Genomic DNA, 27,504 nt, shown 5'->3' on the forward strand with positions numbered 1-27,504 from the left:
GAACACTAAATAGAGTATAAAGCTCTATTTTGATGACTTAGGAATGCTCAATTCTATGCATGGACAAGTTTTTCACGTTTCGTGCAATTTTGAACTTAACTTGGTCTATTGGCTTCTTTACCGAACGACACGTTGTCCAAAAGGTAAGCTAGCAAGTTAAGACTTCTAAGAACAGGAAATAGAGTATAACGGTCTATTTTGATGCCTTAGAAACGCTTAATTCTACGCATGGACAAGTTTTTCACGTTTCGTGCAATTCTGAACTTAACTTGGTCTATTAGCTTCTTTACCTGACAAAATGTTGCCTAAAAGCAAAACTAGCAGGTTAAGACTTCTAAGAACACTGAATAGAGTATAACGGTCTATTTTGATGCGTTAGGAATGCTCAATCCTATGCGTGCATAAGATTTTCAGCTTTCGTGCAATTTTGAACTTAACTTGGTCTATTGGCTTCTTAACCTAACGAAACGTTGCCCAAAAGCTAAACTACCAAGTTAAGAATTCTAAGAACACTCAATAGAGTATAACGGTCTATTTTGATGCCTTAGGAATGCTGAGTTCTATGCATGGACAAGTTTTTAACGTTTCGTGCAATTTTGAACTTAACTTGGTCTATTAGCTTCTTTACCTGACGAAACGTTGCCCAAAAGCAAAACTAGCAAGTTAAGACTTCTAAGAACACTAAATAGATTATAACGGTCTATTTTGATGCCTTAGGAATGCTCAATTCTACGCATAGACAAGTTTTTCACGTTTCGTGTAATTTTGAACTTAACTTGGTCTATTAGCTTCTTTACCTGACGAAACGTTGCCCAAAATCAAAACTAGCAAGTTAAGACTTCTAAGAACACTAAATAGAGTATAACGGTCTATTTTGATGCCTTAGGAATGCTCAATTCTACGCATAGACAAGTTTTTCACGTTTCGTGAAATTTTGAACTTAACTTGGTCTATTGGCTTCTTTACCGAACGAAACGTTGTCCAAAAGATAAACTAGCAAGTTAAGACTTCTAAGAACACCAAATAGAGTATAACGGTCTATTTTGATGCCTTAGGAATGCTCAATTCTATGCATGGACAAGTTTTTCACATTTCGTGCCATTTTGAACTTAACTTGGTCTATTGGCTTCTTTACCGAACGAAACGTTGTCCAAAAGATAAACTAGCAAGTTAAGACTTCTAAGAACACTAAATAGAGTATAACGGTTTATTTTGATGCCTTATGAATGCTCAATTCTATGCGTGCATAAGTTTTTCACGTTTCGTGCAATTTTGAACTTAAATTGGTCTATTGGGTTCTTTACCTAACGAAATGTTGCCCAAAAGCTAAACTAGCAAGTTAAGACTTCTAAGAACACTAAATAGAGTATAACTGTCTATTTTGATGCCTTAGGAATGCTCAATTCTATGCATGGACAAGTTTTTCACGTTTCGTGTAATTTCGAACTTAACTTGGTCTATTGGCTTCTTTACATAACGAAACGTTGCCCAAAAGCTAAACTAGCAAGTTAGGACTTCCAGGAACACTAAATGGAGTATAACATTCTATTTTGATGACTTAGGAATGCTTAATTCTATGCATGGACAAGTTTTTTGCGTTTCGTGCAATTTTGAACTTAACTTGGTCTATTAGCATCTTTACCTAACGAAACGTTGCCCAAAAGGCAAACTAGCAAGTTAAGACTTCTAAGAGCACTAAATAGAGTATAACGGTCTACTTTGATGCCTTAGGAATGCTCAATTCTATGCGTGCATAAGTCTTTCACGTTTCATGCAATTTTGAACTTAACTTGGTCTATTGGCTTCTTTACCTAACGAAACGTTGCCCAAAAGATAAACTAGCAAGTTAAGACTTCTAGGAGCACTAAATAGAGTATAACGGTCTATTTTGATGCCTTAGGAATGTTCAATTCTATGCGTGCCTAAGTTTTTCACGTTTCGTGCAATTTTGAACTTAACTTGGTCTATTGGCTTCTTTACCTAACGAAACGTTGCCCAAAAGTTAAGCTAGCAAGTTAAGACTTCTAAGAACACTAAATAGAGTATAAAGCTCTATTTTGATGACTTAGGAATGCTCAATTCTATGCATGGACATGTTTTTCACGTTTCGTGCAATTTTGAACTTAACTTGGTCTATTGGCTTCTTTACCGAACGACACGTTGTCCAAAAGGTAAGCTAGCAAGTTAAGACTTCTAAGAACAGGAAATAGAGTATAACGGTCTATTTTGATGCCTTAGAAACGCTCAATTCTACGCATAGACAAGTTTTTCACGTTTCGTGTAATTTTGAACTTAACTTGGTCTATTAGCTTCTTTACCTGACGAAACGTTGCCCAAAAGCAAAACTAGCAAGTTAATGTTGGACAAAGACTTAGTGTCTAGTCAACATTGTGTTTTTGATGATTGTGTATGATTGTATACTAAAATGTGTGTGAGCATGCTTGACTTGAACATATTCTAAAATGCTAGAAAACATGCTTTAATGGTTATTTGGTTAATTGTTTAATATCTTAATTGTGCATATACACTTAAATGAAGGCTTATGCATAGCTCTATGTGAATTTGATATCTATATATTTTTGAGATAGTGCTGGAAATTTAGTTTTGAAAACAAACATACATGGACTAAGTTAGGGCATTAATCTTCTAATGATCATAATTTATCTTAACCAACTTAGATCAAAATGACTTGAAATTTGAACCACATGCACATAAAAGTCTAATATATGCTCTAGGACTATAATCATGATAAATTAAGTGCATCACATATACATTTGGTCATATGCTTAAATTCCGCCAAAACTAGGTTTTACCTAATTTTGTGCATATGTGTTCTTTGTGAACGTGGTGAACCAAATGAACTCCGATTTAAATGAAATTTCGTGTGCATCTTAGTTTTATCACTATGAACATATTTGACCTAGTAAAGTTCAAGAGAAAAGGTCATTTACACTGAGTTTGCAAAATGACATTGAATTTACACTTAGAATTTATCGGTTTCACTATTAGTGACTTATTTGCTTGGTTGAGTGACCAAACGATTTCCGATTGTTATGAAATTTTATATGGACATTTTAATATATATAAAATGATTTATCATGCAGTAATATGAATTTTCTGGGTTGTTTTTCTAATGTAATTAACCTATGCGCTCTATATGAAGCTCTTTGAGCTTACATGCAATTGGGGAGTTCTACCTCCTATTTCTTTGTAGGTTAATCATCATGAGGATGTTATATCACTCAGAATTCAGTTTGCTCAAGTGAATTGAAGTCCGGTTTTCAAGTATGAGCTTGGATCTCTAGAAAACCAAGAAAAACCTATGTTCATCAACCTTCCACTAAGGCATTTTGATTGATGATTGGAACTAGCCTTAGGGCTGTATAATATGGATATATTGGTGCTGCCAAATTCAGAGTTTGAAGTCAAGATTGGAGGGACATGTTTGGTCACTTGAAAGATCTCTTGTCTTCATCAAACAAGATCTTGCACATGCTTCCTTTATTGAGGTCAATGATCATATTTTTGTGAGAAGACAATTGATGAAGCTAAAGGACAAATGCAATGGTTGAAATTTGTAAGAGATGAGAAAGTATATTTTGCAACTAGACAAGACTTAGATTATGAAGATATTCTTGAAGACTACAAGCTCCAACGGTACACTAATCTATGGCTGAGATTGAATTGTTTTGAATTATGAATGGACCAGATTACAACAAGACTTGAAGGGTTAAGATGACCATTTAAAAGGTGAATCCAATGGTTGTGCATAAGACCATATTCTTGCTTGCAATTTTTGACTTAAAAGAAGATCTTACTTGATTTTTGGAGTCAAAGATTGTTGCAAGTTGCTACACATTTTGTAGGAAATCATTGGAGATACCAAGGCCAAGATTTGGTGTAAGTTTGATCAAATGGTCAAAGATGACAAAATTGTTGGAGATACCAAGGTCAAGATTTGGTGCAAGTTTGATCAAATTGTCAAAGATGGCTGCAAGTGCACATGACAACTCAAATCTTGGAAAGCTAGACTTGGAAAATAATGCAAGTGCAACGGCTACATATTGTAAGGTCAAGATTTAATGATCTATTCATTCAATGGCCAAGATTTGCACATGTAATTGAAGGTCGAGATTTGAAGATAGAAAAAGATCCAATGGTGGAAATCACAAGAGCTTGGTAAATTATAAAGAGGGGTTCTTCCTCATTCCAACTTGGAGAAGCCAAAATTACATTGAAGAAATTCTTGCTCTCAAAACTTTCAAGCTAGTTTGTGCCATTGAATCCAAGCTTCTACCCAAGCCACTCTAAAGGCTTCCTCACTATTTTGCTTTTGCAAGGAGGGAGTGCTTCTCATTTGGCTTCTTATTTTCAGATTCGAAAATCCTCATTATTCTTCATTTTCTATCCAACCCGTGAGGTGATATTGTGATTCTTGAGTGTTCCTCAACCCTATTTGCTTAGTGCAAACCTTGAGTGAACCATTTATACCGAACACTTGTAAAAGTCCCTTCATTGGGCAAAAACCTTGTTGAGGTTGAGTTTAAGGGAGTGCTTGAAACCCTTGGTTGTAAAGTTTGAAGATTGTCTTGAAATCTTCAGTTTTGAGGGTGACCTAAAAACCCTTGTGAGTTTTGTGGAGCTCTTGAGAAAACCACATCCTTAGTGGAGGTTTGAAAATCCTAGGTTGGTGAACCTAGGTAGTAGATGTAGGAGAAGAGTCTCCGAACTACTATAAATTGCTGTGTGGACTTTCTTGATTGCATTGCTTGCTTGTTGATTGATTAAGTGTTTTGATTGCAGAATTTTCTGAACCACTAGTCTGTCCGTGCACTGTTCACATATCTAAACTTTGAATTTTAATCTGAATTTTTGATATAGTATTCATTAGGGTGTTGTGATACTGCATACCAAATTTCATTGAATTCTGACTTGATTTGCTAGGTGAAATTTGAGTTGTAAAATCTGTGCGCAGTGTGTTGTTTGAAAAAAATCTGTTTTTGCAATTCCTTGATTATTTGATAATTGATCATTCACCATATTGTATCACATCTTGCATTGAAATGAATGTTGATTAGGATAATCATTAGAGTTCAAATTTGTGTGCTAATTGTTAATTGACATTGATTTCCTTTTAAATTATAAAAAGAGATTCCTATCGGAATTTGGGGACACAATTCACCCCCCCTCTTGTGTTAAGTACGATCCATCAGTTAAGACTTCTAAGAACACTAAATAGAGTATAACGGTCTATTTTGATGCCTTAGGAATGCTCAATTCTACGCATAGACAAGTTTTTCATGTTTCGTGAAATTTTGAACTTAACTTGGTCTATTGGCTTCTTTACCGAAAGAAACGTTGTCCAAAAGATAAACTGGCAAGTTAAGACTTCTAAGAACACTAAATAGAGTATAATGGTCTATTTTGATGCCTTAGGAATGCTCAATTCTAAGCATGGACAAGTTTTTCACGTTTCGTGCCATTTCGAACTTAACTTGGTCAATTGGCTTCTTTACCTAACGTAACGTTGTCCAAAAGCTAAACTAGCAAGTTAAGACTTCTAAGAAAAGTAAATAGAGTATAACAGTCTATTTTGATGCCTTAGGAATGCTCAATTCTATGCATCGACAAGTTTTTCGCGTTTCGTGCAATTTTGAACTTAACTTGGTCTATTAGCTTCTTTACCTAACGAAACGTTGCCCAAAAGGCAAACTAGCAAGTTAAGACTTCTAAGAGCACAAAATATAGTATAACGGTCTTTTTTGATGCCTTAGGAATGCTCAATTCTATGCGTGCATAAGTTTTTCACGTTTCGTGCAATTTTGAACTTAACTTGGTCTATTGGCTTCTTTACCTAACGAAACGTTGCCCAAAAGCTAAACTAGCAAGTTAAGACTTCTAAAAGCACAAAATAGAGTATAACGGTCTATTTTGATGCCTTAGGAATGCTCAATTCTATGCGTGCATAAGTTTTTCACGTTTCGTGCAATTTTGAACTTAACTTGGTCTATTGGCTTCTTTACCTAACGAAACGTTGCCCAAAAGCAAAACTAGCAATTTAAGACTTCTAAGAACACTAAATAGAGTATAACAGTCTATTTTGATGCCTTAGGAATGCTCAACTCTATGCATGGACAAGTTTTTAACGTTTCGTGCAATTTTGAACTTAACTTGGTCTATTAGCTTCTTTACGTAACGAAACGTTGCCCAAAAGCAAAACTAGCAAGTTAAGACTTCTAAGGACACTAAATAGAGTATAACGGTCTATTTTGATGCCGTAGGAATGCTCAATTCTACGCATAGACAAGTTTTTCACGTTTCGTGTAATTTTGAACTTAACTTGGTCTCTTAGCTTCTTTACCTGACGAAATGTTGCCCAAAAGCAAAACTAGCAAGTTAAGACTTCTAAGAACTCTAAATAGAGTATAACGCTCTATTTTGATGACTTAGGAATGCTCAATTCTTTGCATGGACAAGTTTTTCACGTTTCGTGCAATTTTGATCTTAACTTGGTCTATTGGCTTCTTTACTGAACGACACGTTGTCCAAAAGGTAAACTAGAAAGTTAAGACTTCTAAGAACACTAAATAGAGTATAACGGTCTATTTTGATGCCCTAGAAATGCTCAGTTCTATGCATGGACAATTTTTTCACGTTTCGTGCAATTCTGAACTTTACTTGGTCTATTAGCTTCTTTACCAGACGAAACGTTGCCCAAAAGCAAAACTAGCAAGTTAAGACTTCTAAGAACACTGAATAGAGTATAACAGTCTATTTTGATGAGTTAGGAATGCTCAATTCTATGCGTGCATAAGATTTTCACATTTCGTGCAATTTTGAACTTAACTTGGTCTATTGGCTTGTTAACCTAACGAAAGGTTGCCCAAAAGCTAAACTACCAAGTTAAGACTTCTAAAAACACTAAATAGAGTATAACGGTCTATTTTGATGCCTTAGGAATGCTCAATTCTATGCATGGACAAGTTTTGAACGTTTCGTGCAATTTTGAACTTAACTTGGTCTATTAGCTTCTTTACCTAACGAAACGTTGCCCAAAAGCAAAACTAGCAAGTTAAGACTTCTAAGGACACTAAATAGAGTATAACGGTCTATTTTGATGCCTTAGGAATGCTCAATTCTACGCATAGACATGTGTCACGCCTCTCTCTCCTAAGGTATACCGAAGTGTACCTAAACCCATAAGAACGTGACTGGTAGGGGACCCCATCCCCCGAACCAACCCTTAATCCAATATACCTAAATCAATATATAAAATATATAAATTAGTAACAACTCCTGAAATATAACATGGGCATAGCTCTCCAGAATACCACATATATACACCTATCGAAAACATCGGAGTATCTATACAACAACGGAAATAAGAAGACTTATCTACCCGATATCAGACTGAGCAAATAAGTAACATATATACAAATACAAAACCCCAAATCCTCAAAACCTGCTAAAGAAACAGCTCGAGGCTACACACCAGCTCATGCGTCCCGCTGCTGACCAGCATCACCTAAATGCAACTCACCTGAAAGAGAAACAAGAAGATGGGTGAGCCAAGAAGCTCAGTAGGGCATAGAAAGGAAACACTGATATCAAAAAAAATAAGAGATCCAGGGATATGACGCATAATATGCAGCACAATAAATATACAATCATTGGCAATTCAACCAAGTAACATGGTAGCCGATAAGGCTATACAACACCGTAACCACAAACACTAATCTCCGGTAATCCATAATCCATAATCCACCCCTGGACCCACCCTAATCCTCGTAGGTTGTCTCCCAGTCCAGGTCCACATCGAAACTGGATGAGGATCGGATATCCCGATAGCATAGCCTACACCAGAGAGCGTCCCCTGTGATGCACCTCACCTCAGACGGCCTACAGGTACGTACCCGATTGGTTGTATAATCCATAATAATCTAATATGTTGGGCTCCTATATGGGCCCCACAGTTTACATCAACCACCTCCAATCACCTCACTCCTAAAAGCATGTCAATAATGATAATGATAATCAACAGAGAATACGTATAAAACATGCAAACAGGTCGAATTTCCACCCCTGGAAACCGACAGAACCACAATATAGTAAGAGTTCGTGAAACTGGAACTCTAGAATCACACGCAAGATACATAGAAAACCCCTACCTGAAAATCGGAAACCGAATACCACGCACGCGTCCCCAATAAACCCCTAACTCTGAAAGTCAACCTGCTTCAAATCTCAACCGGGATCACCGTCTACATCGAAAAACACATTATATGAAAATACAGTTAAAATACATTCGGTCAACGGTCAAAGTCAACGGTCAACGGGCAAACCGGATCAAATGGGTCAAAACCGGGTCAAACCAGGTGAAATGGATCAAAACCGGGTCAAATGGGTCAAAACCGGGTTAAACCGGGTCAAACTGGGTTGAACCGGTCAACACATCAGTCAACCGAGTCAACTCGGCCTGACTCGGTCAACTCGGCCGGAACCCATTCAACGTCACCGCCGGCGATCCGGCCACCCAAACCTGCCAAATGTTATATCAAATTGAAGAGCTCGATGAAATGAACTCATAGGTACCTGAATCAAGCCAAACCGTCGCCGTAATCGGCCGGATCGACCAAAGAAAGTTCACGGTGGCAGGAACTTCAATCTCAGATTTCTCCCAAACCGGAGCTCCGATCGACGTGATTCAAGTTGGGTTACACTCGTCTCGTCCGTACGCTTCTTTTGATACCAGCCTTGACCGTCACCGTCGCCGGAATCATGATCTCACAGTTGAACCGGTTTAGAGAGAGAAAGAGGAGAGAGAGAGAAAATCGTGAGAGAAGAGGGTATTTTTTATTTTTTTTTATTTTCTTTAATTTTTCTTTTATACAATATTTTACTTTCAAAAACACCCCTAACTAAAATGCTCAAATTAACTTCATAAATTTATAATAAATCCAATTTAAATCCGATTCGAGTAATTCTTGCGCCAATAATTTTCTTTTTAAATCCCCCATTTATTAAAAATATTTTCATAGTTTTATCTTGATTTAATTTTTATTCTCCCTAAATCCCGATTCACGATTACCGAGGTTCACTCCACCTCGATCAACGTGTCAAAATACCATAAATAGTGTATAATCGGGTCAGGATATTACATCTTCCCCCCTTAAGAAAATAATTTCGTCCCCGAAATTAAAATCGTACCTAGGTAGTGAATAACTCTGGAAATCTAGCTCGCATGTCAGACTCCAACTCCCAGGTCGCCTCCTCAGCACCATAGTGCTGCCATATCACCTTGACTAAGGGTATGGTCTTCGATCGTAGCTGCCTCTCCTGTCTATCCGCAATCCTAATAGGACGTGTCTCAAAAGTAGCGTCCTTACCAATCTCCAAGGTAGACCAATCTAATATATGAGAAGGGTCCCTATGATATCTCCGTAACATAGACACATGAAACACACCATGTACCCCTGACAACTGTTGGGGTAAAGCTAATCGATAAGCTATTGTCCCCACTCTCTCCAAAATCTCAAATGGTCCTATAAACCTCGGAACTAACTTCCCCGCTCTCCCAAATCTCTCTACCCCTCGCTTCGGACTAACCCTCAGAAACACATGATCCCCCACCTGAAACTCTAGAGGTCTACGTCTCCTATCTGCGTAACTCTTCTGACGTGACTGAGTTGTCAGGAGTTGCCGCTGGATCACTGTCACTACCTCAGTAGTCTGTTGCACCATCTCTGGACCCAATAATGGTTTGTCACCAACCTCTGACCAGCATAATGGTGATCTACAAGGTCTCCCATATAATGCCTCATATGGTGCCATCTGTATACTGCTCTGGTAGCTATTATTATACACAAACTCCACCAGAGGAATATGAGTCTCCCAATCTCCTCGGAAGTCTACCACACAAGTACGAAGCATATCCTCCAAAATCTGAATGGTACGCTCACTCTGCCCATCAGTCTGAGGATGAAAAGCTGTACCGAAGTTCAGTTTCGTTCCTAGAACATCTTGAAAACTACCCCAAAACCGTGAAGTAAATCGGGGATCCCGATCAGATACAATACTCAATGGTACGCCATGCAGTCGGACTATCTCTCGTACATACAACCTGGTCAACGACTCTATCGAATCTGTCTGTCGAATAGGCATAAAATGAGCTGTCTTTGTCAACCGATCAACAACCACCCAAACTGTATCATGCCTCCGTGGAGTCATAGGTAAACCCATCACAAAATCCATAGTAAGATGCTCCCACTTCCACTCAGGTAATGGAAGCGGTTGTAACAATCCTGCGGGTCGTCGATGCTCTGCCTTTACCTGCTGACAGGTAAGACATCGAGTCACGGTTTGTGCAACATCTCTCTTCATGCCACTCCACCAATACTGTCTCCGTAAATCTCGATACATCTTAGTAGCACCAGGATGCATCGCAAATTGTGAATGGTGTGCCTCTCGAAGTATCTCCTCCCGTAACTCGGTATCCTCTGGGACCACTAACCGACCCCGAAATCTAACTCCACCATCGGTACCTCTGACCCATCCCTCAATATCCTCAACGTCATCAAATAGTGTATCCCCCAACTGTGCATCCAACACCTGTTGTACAAGTGTCGGACGAGCAATCAAACTTCGTAAACTCAATGAGTCTCCACGCTCCTCCATATCCAGTCGATACTGACTAAGCGTATCCACTAACTCAAATTCACGGATAGCCAATCAAGCTACAACCAATCTCCTACTCAAGGCATCAGCCACCATATTGGCCTTGCCTGGATGATACTGTAAAGTAAAATCAAAGTCCTCAAGATACTCCATCCATCTACGCTGTCACTGGTTCAGATCTCTCTGAGTAAACAAATACCAGAGACTCCTATGATCTGAGAATACCTCGAATCTCTCTCCATAAAGATAATATCTCCACTGCTTTAATGCGAACACAACAGCAGCTAACTCCAAATCATGCACAGAATAATTCCTCTCATGCGGCTTCAGTAGACGTGAAGCATACTCAACCACTCTGTCCTGCTGCATCAGCACACAACCCAATCCAACTCCTGAAGCATCACAATATACCTGATAGCCAATATCTCTGTCTGGTATCACCAACACTAGTGGTGACGTGAGTCGAGTCTTTAACTCCAGAAAAGCTTGCTCACACTCGTCTGACCATACAAACGGAGTATCCTTTCGGGTCAACTGCGTCATCAGTGCTGCAAGCCGCGAGAACCCCTCGATAAAACGCCGATAGTACCCTGCTAACCCCAAGAAACTACGAATTTCTCCTACATTCTTCGGTCTCCTCCATGCTATCACTGCCTTCACCTTAGCTGGATCCACTACTATCCCCTCCTGGGATATCACATGCCCAAAAAATTTCACCTGAGTCACCCAAAATTCACATTTGCTCAACTTGGCATATAATCTATGCTCCCTGAGCGTCTGCAGCACAATCCCCAAATGTCAAATGTGCTCCTCCTCAGTGGCTGAATAAATCAATATGTCATCAATGAACACAATCACAAACTGATCCAGATATGGCCTGAATACCCTATGCATCAAATCCATAAACGCTGCAGGTGCATTGGTTAGCCCAAATGGCCTAACCAAGTACTCATAATGGCCAAACCGTGTACGGAAAGCTGTCTTCGGAATATCCTCCTCCCGGATCCTCAGCTGGTGATATCCTGACCTTAGATCAATTTTGGAGTAATAGTGGCTACCCCTCAATTGATCAAACAGATCATTAATCCTCGGCAATGGATATTTATTCTTCACTGTCACCCGATTCAGCTGTCGGTAATCCACACACATCCGCATCGTACCATCCTTCTTTTTCACAAACAGAACAGGTGCTCCCCAAGGTGAAGTGCTCGGTCTAATAAAACCCAACTTCTGTAAACCTGTCAACTGAGCGTCTAACTCCTTCAGCTCTGCTGGTCCCATCCTGTACGGTGGTATAGAAATAGGATCTGTACCCGGATACAACTCAATCACAAAGTCAATCTCCCTCTGCGGTGGCAACCCCGGTAAATCATCAGGAAAAACATCCATATAGTAATCCACCACAGGTATAGGAGTCAAAGACTCCTCCCTAGACTCTGAGGTAATCAAACCTGCTACAATACAATCGGTGTACTGAGGATTATCTAAAAAATGTGGACACGGAAGAAGTCTCGTCCCACGAAATCTAACCCTCCCCGTAGGTGTGGTCAGTGTAATCCTCCTCTCAGCACACTCTATAATTGCCTCATACTCAGTCAACCAATCCAATCCGAGAATAACATCAAAATCAGTAAATGGCATCACAAACAAATCTGCTCTAAACTCATGGTTTGCAAAACTAAATACACAGTCCCTACAGATACCACTAATCACAGTACCTGATCCTAGGGGCGAATGAACTATAAATCTCCTCGCCACTCCTGTAATCCCTAAACCCAATGCCTCCGCAAATGATGCAGAAATAAATGAATGGGTAGCACCAGTATCAAACAAGACACGTACCCAAGAACTTAATAAGAGAAACCTACCTCCCAAATGATCTCGCTCTGCTGGTACTGCATCAGGCCCGAGTGCATACACTCCACCTCTCTGGACCTGCTGCTGCCGCTGAGCTAATGGTCTACCACTTCCTGCAGGACCTCTCGGTGCTGGAATCGGTGCTGGTGCTGGCGGAGCAGGTCCTTCACCCTGTGGGCAATCTCTCCGAGTATGTCCTGGCAAGCCACATTGAAAACATAACGGGTTGTTTGCCATAGGACAATCCCAACGCATATGGCCCACATGACCACATGCATAGCAATGTTGGGGCTGTTGATCCCATCTCAGAGCCTGACCCTACTGACCCAATCTCTGCCTCTGCTGACCCTATCTCTGCCCCTGCTGACCCTGTCTAGGACCCTGCTGTCCCTGCCTAGGTCCCCGATAACTCTGTCTCTGACTCTGAGAACTCTGCCCCTGACTCTGCTGCTGCACACGGGTATCAGTCCTCTGTCTGCGCTGACTACTCACACCAGTAGTAGATGTAGAACTCTCAAGCTTCCTCTTATGAATCTCCCAATAATCCTTAATCTCCACTAACGTCCTCTCAACTCCGAGTGCCTTATCAATACACTCGCGATAGGTGGTGATAGTCTGCCCAAGTGCTCGCACCAACTCAGTAACATCACGGACCTCCCGCCGTAAAGTAGTCACTACTGCCTCTACCCCCTGTGGTGCTGGTTGTACCGGTGGTACCTCCCCAATATCGTCTACTGGAGCTACATACGCTCCTCGCCTGCCCCAGCCCCTCCCACGTCTCACACCCCTACCTCTCCGTCCCCGCCCACGCTCCAGTGGAACCACCTCGGGCATACCTGCCTCACCTACCCCCTGAGGCTCATCTGCCTCATGTCGTCCCCTACCCCCTCCATGTCCTCGCACCCGAGTATTACGTGTGTCAACCATATCTACAAAATGTAACACACGTATACATAAATCTAAAAGCAAGAAACATAAAAATAAAAACTCACCAGGTCAGCCGGGAAGCGCATGATGTGTAGCCAACGACATAACTTAGGTAGTCTAACCCCATAAGTATCTAAACCTACAGCTCTAATACCAAACTGTCACGCCCCTCTCTCTTAAGGTATACCGAAGTGTACCTAAACCCATAAGAACGTGACCAGCAGGGGACCCCATCCCCCGAACCAACCCTTAATCCAATATACCTAAATCAATATATAAAATATATAAAATAGTAACAACTCCTGAAATATAACATGGGCATAGTCTCTCCAGAATACCACATATATACACCTATCGAAAACATCGGAGTATCTATACAACAGCGGAAATAAGAAGATCTATCTACCCGAGATCAGACTGAGCAAATAAGTAACATATATACAAATACAAAACCCCAAATCCTCAAAACCTGCTAAAGAAACAGCTCGAGGCTACACACCAGCTCATGCGTCCCGCCGCTGACCAGCATCACCTAAATCCAACTCACCTGAAAGGGAAACAAGAAGAGGGGTGAGCCAAGAAGCTCAGTAGGGCATAGAAAGGAAACACTGATATCAAAAAAAAAAAAAGAAATCCAGGGATATGACGCATAATATGCAGCACAATAAATATACAATCATTGGCAATTCAACCAAGTAACATGGTAGCCGATAAGGCTATACGAGACCGTAACCACAAACACTAATCTCCGGTAATCCATAATCCATAATCCCTTCCTGGACCCACCCTAATCCCCGTAGGGTGTCTCCCAATCCAGGTCCACACCGAAACTGGATGAGGATCGGATATCCTGATAGCATAGCCTACACCAGAAAGCGTCCCCTGTGATGCACCTCACCTCAGATGGTCTACAGGTACGTACCCGATTAGTTGTATAATCCATAATAATCTGATATGTTGGGCTCCTATATGGGCCCCACAGTTTACATCAACCACCTCCAATCACCTCACTCCTAAGAGCATGTCAATAATGATAATGATAATCAACAGAGAATACGTATAAAACATGCAAACAGGTCGAATTTCCACCCCTGGAAACCGACAGAACCACAATATAGTAAGAGTCCGTGAAACCGGAACTCTAGAATCACACGCAAGATACATAGAAAACCCCTACCTGAAAATCGGAAACCGAATACCACGCACGCATCCCCAATAAACCCCTAACTCTGAAAGTCAACCTGCTTCAAATCTCAACCGGGATCACTGTCTACATCGAAAAACACATTATACGAAAATACAGTTAAAATACGTTCGGTCAGTGGTCAAAGTCAACGGTCAACGGGCAAACCGGATCAAATGGGTCAAAACCGGGTCAAACCGGATGAAATGGATCAAAACCGGGTCAAATGGGTCAAAACCGGGTTAAACCGGGTCAAACTGGGTTGAACCGGTCAAACACATCAGTCAACCGAGTCAACTCGGCCTGACTCGGTCAACTCGGCCGGAACCCATTCAAGTCACCGCCGGTGATTTGGCCACCCAAACCTACCAAATCTTATATCAAATTGAAGAGCTCGATGAAATGAACTCATAGGTACCTAAATCAAGCCAAACCGTCGCCGGAATCGGCCGGATCGACCATAGAAAGTTCACGGTGGCCGGAACTTCAATCTCAGATTTCTCCCAAACCGGAGCTCCGATCGACGTGATTCAAGTTGGGTTACACTCGTCTCGTTCGTACGCTTCTTTTGATACCAGCCTTGACCGTCACCGTCGCCGGAATCATGATCTCACAGTTGAACCCGTTTTAGAGAGAGAAGGAGAAGAGAGAGAGAGAAAATCGTGAGAGAAGAGGGTATTTTTGCAATTTTTTTATTTTGTTTTATTTTCTTTAATTTTTCTTTTATACAATATTTTACTTTCAAAAACACCCATCTTTCAAAAACACCCCTAACTAAAATGTTCAAATTAACTTCATAAATTTATAATAAATCCAATTTAAATCCGATTCGAGTAATTCTTGCGCCAATAATTTTCTTTTTAAATTCCCCATTTATTAAAAATATTTTCATAGTTTTACCTTGATTTAATTTTTATTCTCCCTAAATCCCGATTCACGATTACCGAGGTTCACTCCACGTCGATCAACCTGTCAAAATTCCATAAATAGTGTATAATCGGGTCAGGATATTACAACATGTTTTTCACGTTTCGTGTAATTTTGAACTTAACTTGGTCTATTAGCTTCTTTACCTGACGAAACGTTGCCCAAAAGCAAAACTAGCAAGTTAAGACTTCTAAGAACACTAAATAGAGTATAACGGTCTATTTTGATGCCTTAGGAATGCTCAATCCTACGCATATACAAGTTTTTCATGTTTCGTGAAATTTTGAACTTAACTTGGTCTATTGGCTTCTTTACCGAACGAAACGTTGTCCAAAAGATAAACTAGCAAGTTAAGACTTCTAAAAACACTAAATAGAGTATAACGGTCTATTTTGATGCCTTAGGAATGCTCAATTCTACGCATGGACAAGTTTTTCACGTTTCGTGCCATTTTGAACTTAACTTGGTCTATTGGCTTCTTTACCTAACGTAACGTTGTCCAAAAGCTAAACTAGCAAGTTAACACTTCTAAGAAAACTAAATAGAGTATAACGGCTTATTTTGATGCCTTAGGAATGCTCAATTCTATGCATGGACAAGTTTTTCACGTTTCGTGCAATTTTGAACTTAACTTGGTCTATTAGCTTCTTTACCTAACGAAACGTTGCCCAAAAGCTAAACTAGCAAGTTAAGACTGCTAAGAGCACTAAATAGAGTATAACGGTCTATTTTGTGGCCTTAGGAATGCTTAATTCTATGCGTGCATAAGTTTTTCACGTTTCGTGCAATTTTGAACTTAACTTGGTCTATTGGCTTCTTTACCTAACGAAACGTTGCCCAAAAGCTAAACTAGCAAGTTAAGACTTCTAAGAACACTAAATAGAGTATAACGGTCTATTTTGATGCCTTAGGAATGCTCAATTCTACGCATAGACAAGTTTTTCACGTTTAGTGAAATTTTGAACTTAAATTGGTCTATTGGCTTCTTTACCGAACGAAACGTTGTCCAAAAGATAAACTAGCAAGATAAGACTTCTAAGAACACTGAATAGAGTATAACGGTCTATTTTGATGCCTTACGAATGCTCAATTCTATGCGTGCATAAGTTTTTCACGTTTCGTGTAATTTTGAACTTAACTTGGTCTATTGGCTTCTTTACCTAAAGAACTATTGCCCAAAAGCTAAACTAGCAAGTTAATACTTCTAAGAACAATAAATAGAGTATAACTGTCTATTTTGATACCTCAGGAATGCTCAATTCTATGCATGGACAAGTTTTTCACGTTTCATGCAATTTTGAACTTAACATGGTCTATTAGCTTCTTTACATAACCAAACGTTGCCCAAAAGCAAAACTAGCAAGTTAAGACTTCTAAGAACACTAAATAGAGTATAACGGTCTATTTTGATGCCTTAGGAATGACCAATTCTACGCATCGACAAGTTTTTCACGTTTCGTGCAATTTTGAACCTAAATTGGTCTATTGCCTTCTTTACCTAACGAAACGTTGTCCAAAAGCTAAACTAGTAAGTTAAGTCCTCTAAGAACACTAAATAGAGTATAACGGTCTATTTTGATGCCTTAGGAATGCTCAATTTTATGCATAGACAAGTTTTTCACGTTTCGTGCAATTTTGAACTTAACTTGGTCTATTGGCTTCTTTCCCGAACGAAACGTTGTCCAAAAGCTAAACTAGCAAGTTAAGACTTCTAAGAACACTAAATAGAGTATAACGGTCTATTTTGAAGCCTTAGGAATGCTCAATTCTATGCGTGGATAAGTTTTCACGTTTCGTGCAACTTTGAACTTAACTTGGTCTATTGGCTTCTTTACCTAACGAAATGTTGCCGAAATGCTAAACTAGCAAGTTAAGACCTCTAAGAACACTAAATAGAGGATAACTGTCTATTTTGATGCCTTAGGAATGCTCAATTCTATGCATGGACAAGTTTTTCACGTTTCGTGAAATTTTGAACTTAACTTGGTCTATTGGCTTCTTTACCGAGCGAAACGTTGTCCAAAAGATAAACTAGCCAGTTAAGACTTCTAAGAACACTAAATAGTGTATAACGGTCTATTTTGATGCCTTAGGAATGCTCTATTCTATGCGTGGATAAGTTTTTCACGTTCCGTGCAACTTTGAACTTAACTTGGTCTATTGGCTTCTTTACCTAACGAAATGTTGCCCAAAAGTTAAACTAGCAAGTTAAGACTTCTAAGACCACTAAATAGAGTATAACAGTCTATTTTGATGCCTTAGGAATGCTCAATTCTACGCATAGACAAGTTTTTCACGTTTCGTGAAATTTTGAAGTTAAATTGGTCTATTGGCTTCTTTACCGAACGAAACGTTGTCCAAAAGATAAACTAGCAAGTTAAGACTTCTAAGAACACTGAATAGAGTATAACGGTCTATTTTGATGCCTTAGGAATGCTCAATTCTATGCGTGCATAAGTTTTTCACGTTTTGTGTAATTTTGAACTTAACTTGGTCTATTGGCTTCTTTACCTAAAGAACTATTGCCCAAAAGCTAAACTAGCAAGTTAAGACTTCAAAGAATACTAAATAGAGTATAACTGTCTATTTTGATACCTCAGGAATGCTCAATTCTATGCATGGCAAGTTTTTCACGTTTCATGCAATTTTGAACTTATCTTGGTCTATTATCTTCTTTACATAACCAAACGTTGCCCAAAAGCTAAACTAGCAAGTTAAGACTTCTAAGAACACTAAATAGAGTATAACGGTCTATTTTGATGCCTTAGGAATGCCCAATTCTATGCATCGACAAGTTTTTCACGTTTCGTGCAATTTTGAACCTAAATTGGTCTATTGCCTTCTTTACCTAACGAAACGTTGTCCAAAAGCTAAACTAGTAAGTTAAGTCCTCTAAGAACACTAAATAGAGTATAACGGTCTATTTTGATGCCTTAGGAATGCTCAATTTTATGCATAGACAAGTTTTTCACGTTTCGTGCAATTTTGAACTTAACTTGGTATATTGGCTTCTTTTCCGAACGAAACATTGTCCAAAAGCTAAACTAGCAAGTTAAGACTTCTAAGAACACTAAATAGAGTATAACGGTCTATTTTTAAGCCTGAGGAATGCTCAATTCTATGCGTGGATAAGTTTTCACGTTTCGTGCAACTTTGAACTTAACTTGGTCTATTGGCTTCTTTACCTAACGAAATGTTGCCCAAATGCTAAACTAGCAAGTTAAGACTTCTTAGAACACTAAATAGAGGATAACTGTCTATTTTGATGCCTTTGGAATGCTCAGTTCTATGCATGGACAAGTTTTTCACGTTTCGTGAAATTTTGAACTTAACTTGGTCTATTGGCTTCTTTGCCAAGAGAAACGTTGTCCAAAAGATAAACTAGCCAGTTAAGACTTCTAAGAACACTAAATAGTGTATAACGGTCTATTTTGATGCCTTAGGAATGCTCAATTCTATGCGTGGATAAGTTTTTCACGTTCCGTGCAACTTTGAACTTAACTTGGTCTACTGGCTTCTTTACCTAACGAAATGTTGCCCAAAAACTAAACTAGCAAGTTAAGACTTCTAAGACCACTAAATAGAGTATAACAGTCTATTTTGATGCCTTAGGAATGCTCAATTCTACGCATAGACAAGTTTGTCACGTTTCGTGAAATTTTGAACTTAAATTGGTCTATTGGCTTCTTTACCGAACGAAACGTTATCCAAAAGATAAACTAGCAAGTTAAGACTTCTAAGAACACTGAATAGAGTATAACTGTCTATTTTGATGCCTTAGGAATGCTCAATTCTATGCGTGCATAAGTTTTTCACGTTTCGTGTAATTTTGAACTTAACTTGGCCTATTGGCTTCTTTACCTAAAGAACTATTGCCCAAAAGCTAAACTAGCAAGTTAAGACTTCTAAGAACACTAAATAGAGTATAACTGTCTATTTTGATACCTCAGAAATGCTCAATTCTATGCATGGACAAGTTTTTCACGTTCCATGCAATTTTGAACTTAACTTGGTCTATTAGCTTCTTTACATAACCAAACGTTGCCCAAAAGCTAAACTAGCAAGTTAAGACTTCTAAGAACACTAAATAGAGTATAACGGTCTATTTTGATGCCTTAGGAATGACCAATTCTACGCATCGACAAGTTTTTCACGTTTCGTGCAATTTTGAACCTAAATTGGTCTATTGCCTTCTTTACCTAACGAAACGTTGTCCAAAAGCTAAACTAGTAAGTTAAGTCCTCAAAGAACACTAAATAGAGTATAACGGTCTATTTTGATGCCTTAGGAATGCTCAATTCTATGCGTGCATAAGTTTTTCACGTTTCGTGTAATTTTGAACTTAACTTGGTCTATTGGCTTCTTTACCGAACGAAACGTTGTCCAAAAGCTAAACTAGCAAGTTAAGACTTCTAAGAACACTAAATAGAGTATAACGGTCTATTTTGAAGCCTTAGGAATGCTCAATTCTATGCGTGGATAAGTTTTCACGTTTCGTGCAACTTTGAACTTAACTTGGTCTATTGGCTTCTTTACCTAACGAAATGTTGCCCAAATGCTAAACTAGCAAGTTAAGACTTCTAAGAACACTAAATAGAGGATAACTGTCTATTTTGATGCCTTAGGAATGCTCAATTCTATGCATGGACAAGTTTTTCACGTTTCGTGAAATTTTGAACTTAACTTAGTCTATTGGCTTCTTTACCGAGCGAAACGTTGTCCAAAAGATAAACTAGCCAGTTAAGACTTCTAAGAACACTAAATAGTGTGTAACGGTCTATTTTGATGCCATAGGAATGCTCAATTCTATGCGAGGATAAGTTTTTCACGTTTCGTGCAACTTTGAACTTAACTTGGTCTATTGGCTTCTTTACCTAACGAAATGTTGCCCAAAAGCTAAACTAGCAAGTTAAGACTTCTAAGAACACTAAATAGAGTATAACGGTCTATTTTGATGCCTTAGGAATGCTCAATTCTACGCATAGACAAGTTTTTCACGTTTCGTGAAATTTTGAACTTAGCTTTGTCTATTGGCTTCTTTACCGAACGAAACGTTGTCCAAAAGATAAACTAGCAAGTTAAGACTTCTAAGAACACTAAATAGAGTATAATGCTCTATTTTGATGCCTTAGGAATGCTCAATTCTACGCATGGACAAGTTTTTCACGTTTCGTGCCATTTTGAACTTAACTTGGTCTATTGGCTTCTTTACCTAACGTAACGTTGTCCAAAAGCTAAACTAGCAAGTTAAGACTTCTAAGAACACTAAATAGAGTATAACGGTCTATTTTGATGCTTTAGGAATGACCAATTCTACGCATCGACAAGTTTTTCACATTTCGTGCAATTTTGAACCTAAATTGGTCTATTGCCTTCTTTACCTAACGAAACGTTGTCCAAAAGCTAAACTAGTAAGTTAAGTGCTCTAAGAACACTAAATAGAGTATAACGGTCTATTTTGATGCCTTAGGAATGCTCAATTTTATGCATAGACAAGTTTTTCACGTTTCGTGCAATTTTGAACTTAACTTGGTCTATTGGCTTCTTTACCGAACGAAACGTTGTCCAAAAGCTAAACTAGCAAGCTAAGACTTCTAAGAACACTAAATAGAGTATAACGGTCTATTTTGAAGCCTTAGGAATGCTCAATTCTATGCGTGGATAAGTTTTCACGTTTCGTGAAACTTTGAACTTAACTTGGTCTATTGGCTTCTTTACCTAACGAAATGTTGCCCAAATGCTAAACTAGCAAGTTAGGACTTCTAAGAACACTAAATAGAGGATAACTGTCTATTTTGATGCCTTAGGAATGCTCAATTCTATGCATGGACAAGTTTTTCACGTTTCGTGAAATTTTGAACTTAACTTAGTCTATTGGCTTCTTTACCGAGCGAAACGTTGTCCAAAAGATAAACTAGCCAGTTAAGACTTCTAAGAACACTAAATAGTGTATAACGGTCTATTTTGATGCCTTATGAATGCTCAATTCTATGCGTGGATAAGTTTTTCACGTTTCGTGCAACTTTGAACTTAACTTGGTCTATTGGCTTCTTTACCTAACGAAATGTTGCCCAAAAGCTAAACTAGCAAGTTAAGTCCCCTAAGAACACTAAATAGAGTATAACGGTCTATTTTGATGCCTTAGGAATGCTCAATTTTATGCATAGACAAGTTTTTCACGTTTCGTGCAATTTTGAACTTAACTTGGTCTATTGGCTTCTTTACCGAACGAAACGTTGTCCAAAAGCTAAACTAGCAAGTTAAGACTTCTAAGAACACTAAATAGAGTATAACGGTCTATTTTGAAGCCTTAGGAATGCTCAATTCTATGCGTGGATAAGTTTTCACGTTTCGTGCAACTTTGAACTTAACTTGGTCTATTGGCTTCTTTACCTAACGAAATGTTGCCCAAATGCTAAACTAGCAAGTTAAGACTTCTAAGAACACTAAATAGAGGATAACTGTCTATTTTGATGCCTTAGGAATGCTCAATTCTATGCATGGACAAGTTTTTCACGTTTCGTGAAATTTTGAACTTAACTTAGTCTATTGGCTTCTTTACCGAGCGAAACGTTGTCCAAAAGATAAACTAGCTAGTTAAGACTTCTAAGAACACTAAATAGTGTATAACGGTCTATTTTGATGCCTTAGGAATGCTCAATTCTATGCGTGGATAAGTTTTTCACGTTTCGTGCAACTTTGAACTTAACTTGGTCTATTGGCTTCTTTACCTAACGTAACGTTGTCCAAAAGCTAAACTAGCAAGTTAAGACTTCCAAGAAAACTAAATAGAGTATAACGGTCTATTTTGATGCCTTAGGAATGCTCAATTCTATGCATGGACAAGTCTTTCGCGTTTCGTGCAGTTTTGAACTTAACTTGGTCTATTAGCTTCTTTACCTAATGAAACGTTGCCCAAAAGCTAAACTAGCAAGTTAAGACTTCTAAGAGCACTAAATAGAGTATAACGGTCTATTTTGATGCCTTAGGAATGCTCAATTCTATGCGTGCATAAGTATTTCACGTTTCGTGTAATTTTGAACTTAACTTGGTCTATTGGCTTCTTTATCGAACGAAACGTTATCCATAATATAAACTAGCAAGTTAAGACTTCTAAGAACACTAAATAGAGTATAACGGTCTATTTTGATGCCTTAGGAATTCTCAATTCTACGCATGAACAAGTTTTTCACGTTTCGTGCCATTTTGAACTTAACTTGGTCTATTGGCTTCTTTACCTAACGTAACGTTGTCCAAAAGCTAAACTAGCAAGTTAAGACTTCTAAGAAAACTAAATAGAGTATAACATTTATTTTGATGCCTTAGGAATGCTCAATTCTATGCATGGACAAGTTTTTCGCGTTTCGTGCAATTTTGAACTTAACTTGGTCTATTAGCTTCTTTACCTAACGAAACGTTGCCCAAAAGATAAACTAGCAAGTTAAGACTTCTAAGAGCACTAAATAGAGTATAACGGTCTATTTTGATGCCTTAGGAATGCTCAATTCTATGCGTGCATAAGTTTTTCACGTTTCGTGTAATTTTGAACTTAACTTGATCTATTGGCTTCTTTACCTAACGAAATGTTGCCCAAAAGATAAACTAGCAAGTTAAGACTTCTAAGAACACTAAGTAGAGTATAACCGTCTATTTTGATGGCTTAGGAATGCTCAATTCTATGCATGGACAAGTTTTTCACGTTTCGTGCAATTTTGAACTTAACTTGGTCTATTAGCTTCTTTGCATAACAAAACATTGCCCAAAAGCTAAACTTGCAAGTTAAGACTTCTAAGAACACTAAATAGAGTATAGCGGTCTATTTTGATGCCTTAGGAATGCTCAATTCTACGCATAGACAAGTTTTTCACGTTTCGTGAAATTTTGACCTAAGCTTGGTCTATTGGCTTCTTTACCGAACGAAACGTTGTCCAAAAGATAAACTAGCAAGTTCAGACTTCTAAGAACACTAAATAGAGTATAATGCTCTATTTTGATGCCTTAGGAATGCTCAATTCTACGCATGGACAAGTTTTTCACGTTTCGTGCCATTTTGAACTTAACTTGGTCTATTGGCTTCTTTACCTAACGTAACATTGTCCAAAAGCTAAACTAGCAAGTTAAGACTTCTAAGAAAACTAAATAGAGTATAACGGTCTATTTTGATGCCTTAGGAATGCTCAATTCTATGCATGGACAAGTTTTTCGCGTTCCGTGCAATTTTGAACTTAACTTGGTCTATTAGCTTCTTTACCTAATGAAACATTGCCCAAAAGCTAAACTAGAAAGTTAAGACTTCTAAGAACACTAAATCGAGTATAACGTCTATTTTGATGCCTTAGGAATGCTGAATTGTACGCATAGATAAGTTTTTCATGTTTCATGAAATTTTGAACTTAACTTGGTCTATTGGCTTCTATATCGAACGAAACGTTATCCAAAATATAAACTAGCAAGTTAAGACTTCTAAGAACACTAAATAGAGTATAACGGTCTATTTTGATGCCTTAGGAATTCTCAATTCTACGCATGAACAAGTTTTTCACGTTTCGTGCCATTTTGAACTTAACTTGGTCTATTGGCTTCTTTACCTAACGTAACGTTGTCCAAAAGCCAAACTAGCAAGTTAAGACTTCTAAGAAAACTAAATAGAGTATAACGTTTATTTTGATGCCTTAGGAATGCTCAATTCTATGCATGGATAAGTTTTTTGCGTTTCGTGCAATTTTGAACTTAACTTGGTCTATTAGCTTCTTTACCTAACGAAACGTTGCCCAAAAGATAAACTAGCAAGTTAAGACTTCTAAGAGCACTAAATAGAGTATAACGGTCTATTTTGCTGCCTTTGGAATGCTCAATTCTATGCGTGCATAAGTTTTTCACGTTTCGTGTAATTTTGAAATTAACTTGATCTATTGGCTTCTTTACCTAAGGAAATGTTGCCCAAAAGCTAAACTAGCAAGTTAAGACTTCTAAGAACACTAAGTAGAGTATAACTGTCTATTTTGATGCCTTAGGAATGCTCAATTCTATGCATGGACAAGTTTTTCACGTTTCGTGCAATTTTGAACTTAACTTGGTCTATTAGCTTCTTTGCATAACAAAACATTGCCCAAAAGATAAACTAGCAAGTTAAGACTTCTAAGAGCACTAAATAGAGTATAACAGTCTATTTTGATGCCTTAGGAATGCTCAATTCTATGCGTGCATAAGTTTTTCACGTTTCGTGTAATTTTGAACTTAACTTGATCTATTGGCTTCTTTACCTAACGAAATGTTGCCCAAAAGATAAAGTAGCAAGTTAAGACTTCTAAGAACACTAAGTAGAGTATAACCGTCTATTTTGATGGCTTAGGAATGCTCAATTCTATGCATGGACAAGTTTTTCACGTTTCGTGCAATTTTGAACTTAACTTGGTCTATTAGCTTCTTTGCATAACAAAACATTGCCCAAAAGCTAAACTTGAAAGTTAAGACTTCTAAGCACACTAAATAGAGTATAGCGGTCTATTTTGATGCCTTAGGAATGCTCAATTCTACGCATAGACAAGTTTTTCACGTTTCGTGAAATTTTGACCTAAGCTTGGTCTATTGGCTTCTTTACCGAACGAAACGTTGTCCAAAAGATAAACTAGCAAGTTCAGACTTCTAAGAACACTAAATAGAGTATAATGCTCTATTTTGATGCCTTAGGAATGCTCAATTCTACGCATGGACAAGTTTTTCACGTTTCGTGCCATTTTGAACTTAACTTGGTCTATTGGCTTCTTTACCTAACGTAACATTGTCCAAAAGCTAAACTAGCAAGTTAAGACTTCTAAGAAAACTAAATAGAGTATAACGGTCTATTTTGATGCCTTAGGAATGCTCAATTCTATGCATGGACAAGTTTTTCGCGTTCCGTGCAATTTTGAACTTAACTTGGTCTATTAGCTTCTTTACCTAATGAAACATTGCCCAAAAGCTAAACTAGAAAGTTAAGACTTCTAAGAACACTAAATCGAGTATAACGTCTATTTTGATGCCTTAGGAATGTTGAATTGTACGCATAGATAAGTTTTTCATGTTTCATGAAATTTTGAACTTAACTTGGTCTATTGGCTTCTATATCGAACGAAACGTTATCCAAAATATAAACTAGCAAGTTAAGACTTCTAAGAACACTAAATAGAGTATAACGGTCTATTTTGATGCCTTAGGAATTCTCAATTCTACGCATGAACAAGTTTTTCACGTTTCGTGCCATTTTGAACTTAACTTGGTCTATTGGCTTCTTTACCTAACGTAACGTTGTCCAAAAGCTAAACTAGCAAGTTAAGACTTCTAAGAAAACTAAATAGAGTATAACGTTTATTTTGATGCCTTAGGAATGCTCAATTCTATGCATGGATAAGTTTTTCGCGTTTCGTGCAATTTTGAACTTAACTTGGTCTATTAGCTTCTTTACCTAACGAAACGTTGCCCAAAAGATAAACTAGCAAGTTAAGACTTCTAAGAGCACTAAATAGAGTATAACGGTCTATTTTGCTGCCTTAGGAATGCTCAATTCTATGCGTGCATAAGTTTTTCACGTTTCGTGTAATTTTGAAATTAACTTGATCTATTGGCTTCTTTACCTAACGAAATGTTGCCCAAAAGCTAAACTAGCAAGTTAAGACTTCTAAGAACACTAAGTAGAGTATAACTGTCTATTTTGATGCCTTAGGAATGCTCAATTCTATGCATGGATAAGTTTTTCACGTTTCGTGCAATTTTGAACTTAACTTGGTCTATTAGCATCTTTACATGACGAAACATTGCCCAAAAGCTAAACTAGCAAGTTAAGACTCCTAAGAACACTAAATAGAGTATAGCGGTCTATTTTGATGACTTGGGAATGCTCAATTCTACGCATAGAAAAGTTTTTCATGTTTCGTGAAATTTTGAACTTAACTTGGTCTATTGGCTTCTTTGTCGAACGAAACGTTGTCAAAAAGATAAACTAGCAAGTTAAGACTTCTAAGAACACTAAATAGAGTATAACGGTCTATTTTGATGCCTTAGGAATGCTCAATTCTACGCATGGACAAGTTTTTCCTGTTTCATGCCATTTTGAACTTAACTTGGTCTATTGGCTTCTTTACCTAACGTAACGTTGTCCAAAAGCTAAACTAGCAAGTTAAGACTTCTAAGAAAACTAAATAGAGTATAACGGTTTATTTTGATGCCTTAGGAATGCTCAATTCTATGCATGGACAAGTTTTTCGCGTTTCGTGCAATTTTGAACTTAACTTGGTCTATTAGCTTCTTTACCTAACGAAAAGTTGCCCAAAATCTAAACTAGCAAGTTAAGACTTTTAAGAGCACTAAATAGAGTATAACGGTCTATTTTGATGCCTGAGGAATGCTCAATTCTATGCGTGCATAAGTTTTTCACGTTTCGTGCAATTTTGAACTTAACTTGGTCTATTGGCTTCTTTACCTAACAAAACGTTGCCCAAAAGCTAAACTAGCAAGTTAAGACTTCTAAGAACACTAAATAGAGTATTACGCTCTATTTTGATGACTTAGGAATGCGTTTGTTTGTCTTTTATTTCATGAAAGACATACGAAGGGGTGCAACTGTAGTACCCGATTTTCGTCCGGCCCAAAAAATAGAAAAATAGAAAAATTAAAAATATAAATTAAAGGAAGGAAAATGAAGTCCGAACTTGTGTCTTTGCTTAAAAGCCCGTAAATTCATAAATTCAAAATTTAAGGCCGAATTCCTAAGTTTTGGCCCAATTATCAAAAACAAAACCCTAGAAAATATCTAGAGAATAAAAATAAATTAAATGAAAAATTTAAAGTGGAAAAGACGAAAAATAATAGCCACCTTGGTTAAAAGGAAAGAAAAAGTAAAGGCAAAATGGACAAATTGAAAGAACTAGGGTTTTAGGAGAGAGGGGGTCTCATTCTCT

Source organism: Tripterygium wilfordii, chromosome 12, assembly GCF_013401445.1.
Source record: "Tripterygium wilfordii isolate XIE 37 chromosome 12, ASM1340144v1, whole genome shotgun sequence".
In the NCBI taxonomy this organism is placed as follows: Eukaryota; Viridiplantae; Streptophyta; class Magnoliopsida; order Celastrales; family Celastraceae; genus Tripterygium; species Tripterygium wilfordii.